The 9,577-nt window shown below is 44.6% G+C and overlaps 1 long non-coding RNA gene across 1 annotated transcript; it reads right to left on the minus strand.

The window, feature by feature from the left end:
- Positions 1-1,665: 1,665 nt before the first annotated feature.
- On the minus strand, positions 1,666-5,222 carry LOC128695500 (uncharacterized). The gene is made up of 3 exons (XR_011391150.1): positions 5,070-5,222; positions 1,886-2,230; positions 1,666-1,681 (listed from the first exon to the last, which is right to left on the minus strand). It is a non-coding gene; the product is annotated as an uncharacterized lncRNA (long non-coding RNA).
- Positions 5,223-9,577: the final 4,355 nt, after the last annotated feature.

Here is a 9,577-nt window from a genome sequence, read left to right on the forward strand (position 1 = left end):
GGGGGTTGCTGGGACCTGGTAGTTACCGAGTCCTGGGGGATGCTGGGATCTGGTAGTTACCGAGTCCTGGGGGTTGCTGGGACCTGGTAGTTACCGAGTCCTGGGGGTTGCTGGGACCTGGTAGTTACCGAGTCCTGGGGGTTGCTGGGACCTGGTAGTTACCGAGTCCTGGAGGTTGCTGGGACCTGGTAGTTACCGAGTCCTGGGGGTTGCTGGGACCTGGTAGTTACCGAGTCCTGGGGGTTGCTGGGACCTGGTAGTTACCGAGTCCTGGGGGTTGCTGGGACCTGGTAGTTACCGAGTCCTGGAGGTTGCTGGGACCTGGTAGTTACCGAGTCCTGGGGGTTGCTGGGACCTGGTAGTTACCGAGTCCTGGGGGTTGCTGGGACCTGGTAGTTACCGAGTCCTGGGGGATGCTGGGATCTGGTAGTTACCGAGTCCTGGGGGTTGCTGGGACCTGGTAGTTACCGAGTCCTGGGGGTTGCTGGGACCTGGTAGTTACCGAGTCCTGGGGGTTGCTGGGACCTGGTAGTTACCGAGTCCTGGAGGTTGCTGGGATCTGGTAGTTACCGAGTCCTGGGGGTTGCTGGGACCTGGTAGTTACCGAGTCCTGGGGGTTGCTGGGACCTGGTAGTTACCGAGTCCTGGGGGTTGCTGGGACCTGGTAGTTACCGAGTCCTGGGGGTTGCTGGGACCTGGTAGTTACCGAGTCCTGGGGGTTGCTGGGACCTGGTAGTTACCGAGTCCTGGGGGTTGCTGGGACCTGGTAGTTACCGAGTCCTGGGGGTTGCTGGGACCTGGTAGTTACCGAGTCCTGGAGGTTGCTGGGACCTGGTAGTTACCGAGTCCTGGGGGTTGCTGGGACCTGGTAGTTACCGAGTCCTGGGGGTTGCTGGGACCTGGTAGTTACCGAGTCCTGGGGGATGCTGGGATCTGGTAGTTACCGAGTCCTGGGGGTTGCTGGGACCTGGTAGTTACCGAGTCCTGGAGGTTGCTGGGACCTGGTAGTTACCAAATCCTGGGGGCTGCTGGGATCTGGTAGTTACCGAATCCTGGGGGTTGCTGGGACCTGGTAGTTACCGAATCCTGGGGGTTGCTGGGACCTGGTAGTTACCGAGTCCTGGGGGTTGCTGGGACCTGGTAGTTACCGAGTCCTGGAGGTTGCTGGGACCTGGTAGTTACCGAGTCCTGGGGGTTGCTGGGACCTGGTAGTTACCGAGTCCTGGAGGTTGCTGGGACCTGGTAGTTACCGAGTCCTGGGGGTTGCTGGGACCTGGTAGTTACCGAGTCCTGGAGGTTGCTGGGACCTGGTAGTTACCGAATCCTGGGGGCTGCTGGGATCTGGTAGTTACCGAATCCTGGGGGTTGCTGGGACCTGGTAGTTACCGAATCCTGGGGGTTGCTGGGACCTGGTAGTTACCGAGTCCTGGGGGTTGCTGGGACCTGGTAGTTACCGAGTCCTGGGGGTTGCTGGGATCTGGTAGTTACCGAGTCCTGGGGGCTGCTGGGATCTGGTAGTTACCGAGTCCTGGGGGCTGCTGGGATCTGGTAGTTACCGAGTCCTGGGGGCTGCTGGGATCTGGTAGTTACCGAGTCCTGGGGGCTGCTGGGATCTGGTAGTTACCGAGTCCTGGGGGTTGCTGGGATCTGGTAGTTACCGAGTCCTGGGGGCTGCTGGGATCTGGTAGTTACCGAGTCCCGGGGGTTGCTGGGATCTGGTAGTTACCGAGTCCTGGGGGTTGCTGGGACCTGGTAGTTACCGAGTCCTGGGGGTTGCTGGGACCTGGTAGTTACCGAGTCCTGGGGGTTGCTGGGACCTGGTAGTTACCGAGTCCTGGGGGTTGCTGGGACCTGGTAGTTACCGAATCCTAGGGGTTGCTGGGACCTGGTAGTTACCGATATCTGGGGGTTGCTTGGACCTGACGAAAGCCGAAATTTGTTTTTTGATGGAACTTGATGGCTACCTGAACTCGAAGACTGCACAGGGAGAGGAAACTATGTGGACCTGGAGCCGCAGGTACCTGGAGCAGCAGGTACCTGCAACAGGAGGGACCTGGAGGATCAGGGACCTGGGAGACTAAGGGGAACGTGAAGATTTATCGCCAGAGGAAGACACAGCAGACCTTGCCCTCCGAACACTTTCCCAGGGCATCACTGGGAGCCTTGCCACACTGGTCGGCGGGCACACACTCCCCTCCTCGACTCTGGCAGTTCCTGACGTTGGTGGGAACTACGGAAGAAAATTTGACGTCAGTACCAGTGTCAGAAAAACCTCAATTAGCTGTTTTTATAGCCAGACCCTGTTCCGTTTCCCCTTCCCTCACTCCTAATGTTGTTCACTATAATACTACACCATATAGTTCAACGTTCATCGTTTAAACCCTAAGATGAACTGTATAATTAGGAAATTGCATTTTGTTAATAATCAACCATTACCCTCTCCCCCCAAAAAACTACGCTCACTCGTTGAACTGAAAATAAGTGGATAATTGAGAAAACACCTTGTCATGGCAATTACAGAGGCAAATAATATTACCAGAAGGTAGCAAACACTGAGACGAAAGCGGGAATATAAGTGATAGAACAACACTGATGGTGAACATCAAAATGGTATACAATACCGACAGGTTGGTAGGTAAGACACATAGGCAACAGTTAGGCAACTTTATTCCGAAACGTTTCGCCTACACAGTAGGCTTCTTCAGTCGAATACAGAAAGTAGGCAGGAACAGTAGAGATGTGAAGACGATGTAATCAGTCCATCACCCTTGAAGTCGTAGAATTTGAGGTTGTCAGTCCCTCGGCCTGGAGGGACTGACAACCTCAAATTCTACGACTTCAAGGGTGATGGACTGATTACATCGTCTTCACACCTCTACTGTTCCTGCCTACTTTCTGTATTCAACTGAAGAAGCCTACTGTGTAGGCGAAACGTTTCGGAATAAAGTTGCCTAACTGTTGCCTATGTGTCTTACCTACCAACACTGATGGTCAAGTATCATCAGAGCTTCAGGAAGTTGCGAGACAAAACTGAAGAATTCCTTAAATACGTAGTAGAATCAATTACTACTTGGAACATTGGGTAATAATAGCAGAAATTACGACTTACCACTAAACAACAAGAGCAGAAATTACAACCTACCACTGAACAACATGGTAATAGAGACTACAAATACCACAAAACAACAAGGTTGTAGTAGCAGAAACTACAACCTACCAATACCAACAAGGTAATAGTACCAGAAACTACAATCTACCATTAAACAACAAGTGATTGAAACAGAATTTTAAAAGCGCTCAGAGGGCTATGATAAGCACCATAGAGGAGAGAACAAAAATTCAAGGCAAGGATTTAAATAATGGGCGAATACAGTCACAATAATATTAGACTGGGAAACTGGGAGCTAGAACCTCATGGAGGGTAAAAGTGGTGGCAGCGACGATAAAAACAAATGCATACTACGTAATAGGTCAAGAATACAACAATAATGAGAATTGAAGATTAGATTAGATTTTGCCACCGAAGTGGCTAGTTTATTGTGCACTCCATATCCATCCTGTGGACGGTAGCGCGAGAGCATACGGATACACAAAAGGCCTAGGAACAAGGCCCCAAAGGGTTAACAGGAATACTGTACATAGGGATTTATATCTACATATCTATAGTTCACTTATCTGTTACAAGCAAATTTAGGAAATTTGCTTAGTATATCTGGTATCTTATTTTCATTAATAAGATATCTTGACATGTCACATAGGTTATTATACTGTCTGTCTCTGTATTCTTCAATAAGTGGACAATTAAGCACATAGTGTTCAAGAGAGTGACCATATGCCTGATCACATAATTTACATTTAGTTTGATCATCATCTGTGTGTCTCCCAAACTGCCAGAAGTACTTGTAACCAAGCCTAAGCCTGGCCACTACAACATCAGTCAGTCTGTTCACATTGCAAGTTGCTCCATAAACATACTTATCTACGTTCAGATGAACTAGAAGACTTGATCTGGTAGCTTTTTCTTTATGTTCTAGGGGCACTGCAGAGGCGTAGGAGGCTGTGAGGTCAGATTACTTTTCACCCTACTGGGAGTCACACTGACGCCAGGATAACCAACAAAGAACACTGATCCGTGCGTTAGTGTGAACAAAGTGTCTCACAAAACACGATAAACACTTACAGAGAAGTGTGATCAGCTTCTTTAGTGATATGGTGTGAACAATTATTGATGAACAGTGTAACAACGAGTGTTGCGATCCAACAGAGTGTAGTGCGACATTCTTCAAAGAACACTATTCTTCAACCAACACATCGGATATCCGGGCGTAATTACGGGTCAGATACATATACCCAGGTAAGCGTTCTAACTCGTGATGTACTACTATTGACTGCGCAGTTAAGTATAAGTTACGAGTTAGTCACTTATCATAAACCCCGGTGATAAGTTGACCTTTGAGTCCACGCGAGTGTCATCAGCCATCAGTGTCTGATATATGCTGACATAACACCCCATAGGGGTAATTTATAATCATACCTAATATACTTTATTACAGCCCGTTGTGAAGTGGATGAGAGAGCTTCTTAAGACCTCGTCTGCAGGGGCAGCTGTGTGGACGATAGCTGTCTTATCAGCTAAGTACTCCCTATATTTAATCTTTAATCTTAGCTGGTAAACCATTTCTCAACATAGAAGACTTGATCTGGTAGACACACGAAATGAATGATTCTCACTAAGTTCCACTGACTACATAATTCTAAGCTTTGACTACCTGCTGCAAGTGAAGTTGGGAAGGTGTAAACACGCAGAGGACGCAGTCAAAGTAAACTAGAGAGAGGGAAGTACAAAAGGAAAGCCAGGACGTAAATACTCAACCTGAAGCATAACAACAGAATGAACAACAGAAGGAAAAACGGGTGTGAATTCGCTCACCCTTTAACACAGAAACTGTTGTTCCAACATTTCCTGTGTTGAACGGCAGGTATAAGCTTACCTTTCAGCACAACGGGAGGAATAAGTGCAACCTCGCCTTGTAACGCAAGAACGGAAGAAGCAAGAGAGATAAACTTACCGATCTTGCAGCATTCAGCTCCTCGCTGCTGCTGAGTGGGGCAGAGACCAGGGGCATGACGCTCGTTGGGTGGGCACGCCTCCAGCAATCCACAGACACCACCCTCCCGTGAGCACGGCCCCTCAGATACGAACTGTGGGCGTAGTGAGTGGGTCCGTATAGTGGGTGTCTCATGGTGGATATTACATGGTGGGGAAGGAAAAACAAGAATTAAGGAAGGATATAGGAAAGTACTGGTTTGGTAATAGAGTTGTGGATGAGTGGAACAAACTCCCAAGTACCGTTATAGAGGCCAGAACGTTGTGTAGCTTTAAAAATAGGTTGGATAAATACATGAGTAGATGTGGGTGGGTGTGAGTTAGACCTGATAGCTTGTGCTAACAGGTCGGTTGCCGTGTTCCTCCCTTAAGTCAATGTGACCTGACCTGACTAGGTTGGGTGCATTGGCTTAAGCCGGTAGGAGACTTGGACCTGCCTCGCATGGGCCAGTAGGCCTTCTGCAGTGTTCCTTCGTTCTTATGTTCTTATGTTCTTATGTTCTTAAACATGGACTGAGTATACTGTGTACAGTGGTGAGTATATATTTACGGTGCACTGTGCTCATTAACACAGGGGGTCAGCACATTAACAAAGAGTCGTGCTGACATTAAGGACTATGAAAAACCGCCAAAGTAAAGATGTGTGAAGCAGGAGTAAGATAGTATGGAAAGAGTGCAGAATGTTTTGGAGAGCATGAAGACAAATGCATGGGATGTACCGTTGATTCATATTTTATCAAGTCATTTTAAGGTCACAGTAAATATGCTCTTGTGCTTCAGGAAAATAATGGGGAAGTAGGGGAGAAGAGGTGCGATTTCTCGTGGATGGTGGTCGCCTGAACCGACTGTTCTCACTGAAGTACGGAAACCATAGGTCAGGTCCCTCGAGAGTAAGGTAAGTAAGGCAAGTACCGTAATTCTCGGATAAGGTGGGAGTGAGGAAGTGGGGAGAGGCGAAGAATAGCACCAGAGAGTGTTCTCAGTGGTAGAAACAGTGCCAGGGAATTAACGATCTCAGTTGGAAGAAAGAAAATAGTAAATATTCCTGAGACATCAACAATGACAGAAACAAAGTGCGAAGGGATCTGAAGTTACTGTACGTTACTAAGGTGTGAAGAGGAAAGGGAATCTCACATGTAAAGAAAGAAGAGATAGAAGTCTTAAGAAAGTGTGATGGAAGTGAGTGTATGAAACTGTGAGGAAGGGTAAGGGAAGTGTGTGGAACACAGTGAGGAAGTGTGAGGATAATAAGTGTGTGGAATACAAAGTGTGGAACACATTCAAGTAAGTAGTAGTTCCATATAATTGATCACAGGAAACTAACTCCAACTGATTGTTCGATGGAGCATAAGAATTGGATCTGAGCTGAACGCTTATATTGGTGAGTACGTACTGTGCTGGTGTACTACAAGGGTACAGTGGCAGGTTATACATACAGTTGTAGTGTACTGCAGAGGTGCAGTGGTGAACTATTACTAACCGTCTTACCATCCGAAGATTTCATGTCAACAGACGCATTCATACTCACCACTTGTTCTGCAAAAAATACATATACTTATTAGAATATATACGCACGTGTACATATTATTATTACAATGAGAGCTGATCGCTAATCTTACAAGGGGGGTCATTCAGTATGTGTGTGTGTGTGTGTGTGTGTACTCACCTAACTGTGGTTACAGGGGTCAATTCATAGCTCCTGGCCCTGCCTCTCCACTGGTCACTATTAGGTCCACCCTTTCTCTGCTCCATGGGCATTATTCATTTATTTTATTTATTTTTTATTTATTTTACGTCTTTGCAAACAGTACATTGAGATTTTATATTTACAATAGTGGGTTGTAATGTAAAGAGAGCCTCTATTATGCCTAGGCATTATGGGCCAACTTAACATTATTGACTTACAGACAACTTAACACTAAGGATTTTATCTTAGTTGTACAGTAGGACAGTAATTATTTCATAGCTGAACAGTAGATTAAAATTATAAGTGAATTAAATTTGTATAAGACAAAGGATATATTCATATAGTCTAAAATGCTTTTTGTGAAAACAATGGTTCAATTATATTCCTGTCAACAATGGATAGAAGGTTCAAAGTGATTGCTAAAGTTATGATGTAGGAGTACATAGGTGAATATGTGTGTACTGAGTATTTGGCGTTTAGTCTAGGGTGATTAAGTGGCTTTTGAGTAGAGTCTTAAACTGATTTTCAGACTGGGTTACTTTGATATCTTCTGGTAATGAATTCCATGTTTTAGGGCCCTTTATGTGCATAGAGTTTTTACATAGTGTGATATGGACACGAGGTATATCAAAAAGAGATCTGTGTCTTGTGTTGTGGTCATGTGTCCTGTTTATGTTGGTGAGGAGAAGTTTGAGTGGAGGGTTTATATTTGCGTGTATTGTTCTGTGTATGTAGTAGGCACATGAATAAGTATGGATGTTCTTAATGGTGAGCAGATTCAGACTTTTGAAAATTGGTGGAGTATGCTCGCGGGAGTGGGAATTTGTCATCATTCTTACTGCTGCCTTTTGCTGGGTTATTAGGGGTTTTAGGTGACTGGATGTTGTTGATTCCCATGCACAAATTCCATATGTAAGATAAGGGTATATGAGTGAATGGTACAGTGCCAGGAGAGCTGATTGTAGAACGTAGTACCTTATCTCTGATAGTATGTCTACAGTCTTGGGGATTTTCTTTGTGATTTGTTGTATGTGTGTCCGGAACTTAAGGCTACTGTCAAGGTGGATACATAGGAATTTTCCCTCTGTGAGTCTTGTGACTGATGATCCATTTAGCGTTATGTTAATCGGATCATTTGCAGCTTTGTTTCCAAACTGAATGAAATAGGTTTTATCAGTATTCAGGGTAAGTTTATTAGTCATCATCCAGGCAGATATTTTCTGTAATTCAGCATTGACTGTGTTTGCTAGTATGACTGTGTTTGGGTGGGAAAAGACATATGTAATGTCATCTGCAAATAATATGGGTTTGAGTAGCTGTGATGCATTCAGTAGATCATTGATGTAGATGAGAAAGAGTGGTCCAAGGACGCTTCCTTGTGAGACTCCTACTGTGATTGGTTGTTTGGAAGAGTTTGCATTATTTGCATACACATATTGAGTTCTGTTACTAAGGTATGATTTTAGGTAGTTGAGGGAGTGGCCTCTGATACAATAGTGCGTTAATTTGGAGTACAGCAGTTCATGGTCGACTGTATCGAAAGCTGTACGTAAATCAATGAAAATGCCCAGCAGGACTTCTTTCTTTTTGAGTGCTGTATATGTTAGTTCTAGCATGTGTATGATAGCATCATTCGTGCTTTTATTATTCCTGAATCCAAACTGACAAGGGTTTAATATGTTGTGTGAAACGAGGTAGGAATAGATCCGTCTATGAATTAATTTTTCAAAGATTTTAGAGAGCAGTGGTAAGCTAGATATTGGTCTGTAGTTATTCAAGTCAGCTTGGTCACCTCCTTTGTGGATCGGAGTGACCCTCGCTATTTTGAGGATTGTTGGGAAGGTATCTGATTCAATGGATTTGTTAAAGAACGTCGCAATAATTGGTGACAATACTTGAGAAACTTTTTTGTACATAAAAGCAGGCAAGTTGTTTATGTCTCCTGCCTTGTTTTTAAGGGTGTTCATGATGAGTGTAACTTCTATGGGGTTGGTTGGAGCTAGGAATAGCGTATTTGGGTAGGTACCTATGAGGTACTCTGATGGACGGGTGTTTACGCTTGGTATTTTGTTCGCTAGATTTTTAACTATGGTGGAGAAGAAAACATTGAGTCTGCTGTTTCAGTAGGTGTGAGTAGGGGTTCATCTGATTTTGTAAGTTTGATTATTTTGTTTTTGGATAACTTTTTATTTCCAAGAATTTCAGATAGATTTTTTCAGTTTTTTTCCATATCACCTTTGATGTTATGTTGTCTGTTTTCATAATACAACTTTTTAGATCTTCTTATCAGGCTGGTAAGTGCTGACGAGTAACATTTAGACTGTTCTCTAGTTATTTGACCCATTCTATACTGTTTTTCATATTTGTGCTTTGTGTTAATGGATCCGAGGATGCTTGGTGTTAGCCAGGGATTATTCAGTCTCTTTGCTGTGATCTGTTTAGTTTTCTGGGACAATGTTTGTTATAGAGGCTTTGGGCTTTTTTTAGAAAATTATTTAAACATTCATTCATATCTGTATATGTTTCGAGCTCATTTTGCCAATCGATGTTATTCATAGCTGCTATAAAGTTGTTAACTGCTGTCTCGTTATGTAGTCTGAAGGTTACTTTAGTAATGTCTTGTGGCAGTTTACCCAGATTAGTTATGAGAAAGGTTGGGTAGTGGTCTGTAGTGTTGTCTGTGATTATGCCTGATTTTAAAGGGGATATGATGTTTGTCCAGATGTGGTCTATTAAGGATACTTGTCTCGGTGATTCTTGTAGGTTTAGATATTGTTGGTAGC

This window comes from Cherax quadricarinatus, unplaced genomic scaffold, assembly GCF_038502225.1.
Source record: "Cherax quadricarinatus isolate ZL_2023a unplaced genomic scaffold, ASM3850222v1 Contig341, whole genome shotgun sequence".
Classification (NCBI taxonomy): Eukaryota; Metazoa; Arthropoda; class Malacostraca; order Decapoda; family Parastacidae; genus Cherax; species Cherax quadricarinatus.